The sequence below is a fragment of the Perna viridis genome, chromosome 9 (genome assembly GCF_037379345.1).
Source record: "Perna viridis isolate PV_CMFRI_1.1 ecotype Kerala chromosome 9, ASM3737934v1, whole genome shotgun sequence".
Classification (NCBI taxonomy): Eukaryota; Metazoa; Mollusca; class Bivalvia; order Mytilida; family Mytilidae; genus Perna; species Perna viridis.
Genome location: NC_142453.1, coordinates 3,690,299 through 3,692,483, shown reverse-complemented (window position 1 = coordinate 3,692,483; position 2,185 = coordinate 3,690,299).

Below are 2,185 nucleotides of genomic sequence, written 5' to 3'. Positions count from 1 at the left end.
TGACTTCACAGTGTTTGTAGTATCCTTTATTTCAAGTTTTTTTGCGTAGATGCGAAGTATCAAATCCTCGAAAATAGGAATGTTTAACGATAATACGTCAACCATATAGCGGAAACGGAGTTTACAGGATCTAGCTAAACAATGTTCCTTCTTTTTGGTCAGATCAGTTATAAAGCCACCCTCATAAGAGTGAAGGAATAGGTCAGCACGTAGAGGAGCACACTTTGTTCAATGCTGACCGTTTGTTGAAAAATGCGTCCACCACACTGGTCAAATATGTTAAAAATGATAAAAAATCAAGCATTTCGAAAATATCTTTATTTCTGTATATTTGGTAGGGGATTCGGAATTTTTTTTTACAAAGTATGAGGAATCTCTACCAAGACCAAAAGGGGTTCGGCACAGGATTACTTCACCGTATTTGATTAAATGTGAATTTTAAAAGAAATCTTTATTTATCTACATTGCTTGCAACCTCAAACAGTATAATTTCAGACAATTAAAACGGCCATTGATATCACGAATGTGAACCCATGAACTGTGTATAGTTTCTAGCACTGACAGACAATTATGCTCCTCATATATAAACTCTATGAGACACTTAATATAATTCTCACTCGTGAAACTTTTTTTTGTTTTTGTTTTTGTTTTGTTTTGTTTTTTGTTTTGTTTTGTTTTTGTTTTGTTTTGTTTTGTTTTTGTTTGTGCAGAAAGTGTTCGTCACGCCAAATTTGTAGCCTGTGCAAACATGATGTATTTTAAAATATTTATTTTTGCATGTTTCTTAATTGGATTACTTTTTCATGTAGAAAAAAGCTATTGAAACAGGATAGTACTCAATCAAATTAGTTCCAATTCCGGCATTAACATGCTGTTTATTGATAGCTTTTGTAATATAGAAATATCATCCGATATTAATTACATACATTATTCTGTTCGAAACCGCAACCTCATAGGGGAAACAACCAATATTATTGACTTTCGGAATTGGTCACTTGAGAGTTCCGGATAAAACAAAACGCTCACTTGGGGGAATCGAGTGAACCTTAAATCAACTCATCAATACTGACATCAATGATTAACTTAATTAGTTAATTCATTCTACCAAGTTAACTTTTTCTACTTGAAAAATGTTTTTAAACATATGAGATGAAACGATTTTTATTGGGATATTGGGAAAAAAAATATTACTAGGCTAAATTGCAAATTACTGAACTGTTACAATTAGCTGGAAAATATAATCGCGCATGCATATGTTTGTGTATAATACAAAAAGGTAAAACAAATAAATTCACTGTTTTGCCGACTCATAATCTCGTATTTCGTTCAAAGCCATGTGATGTAGCGACATTTCCTTTTGAAATATCAACTTTTAAGAAACAAAGCAAAGCATACCTATCAGTAAGCAATTATTTAGCTTATTACAAAAGTACATTAAGAGAAAAAAGGTGTATCTGGTGTAGGTTCTCAAGTTCTTTTTATAATGAATACTAATTAATAATGCATGACCTTTAGGGTCAAATCCAAGGTTAGTAACTATGGCCAATCTATTATGTAGACCCATCAAAATTTCCCAAGCATATCATGGTTAGATTCGCCTATTCGAGCGATCCTGTTTTGGTCTCTCTACCAAATACGATGTGATCTACAGTCTATGTACTGGATTCCCAAACTCCACAAGAATCCATATAAACTACGCTACATAGCTGGATCTGCAAAATGTACCACCAAACCCCTTTCAAATCTGTTAACTTATATACTCACAGCTGTCAGGAGGACTTCAGTCCTACCACGACACTTGTTATTCCCGTAGTGATATTAATTCAATGTGGATCCTGAAAAATTCTAAAGAACTTCTGGAAACCCTCAATTCAATATTATTATCAGAGTACAAAAGCATGAAAACCTACGATTGATCAACTCATTATACTTCTATTCTCCATACTCAGTTAAAATCTCGACTAAAAAAATTATTAATAATACATTGTTGTTACGCCAAAAAAAAGACGGTACACCGCGATATATAGTCCTGAAAGATTTTGTTTTAATTTATACAGCTTTCTGGTTTAGACATGTTTATTGTTTAGACAGGTTTCTGATTTAAACAGGTTTTTAGTTTAGACAGGTTTCTTATCTAGACAGGTTTTTTGTCTAATCAGGGTTCTGTTCATACACGTTTTAATGT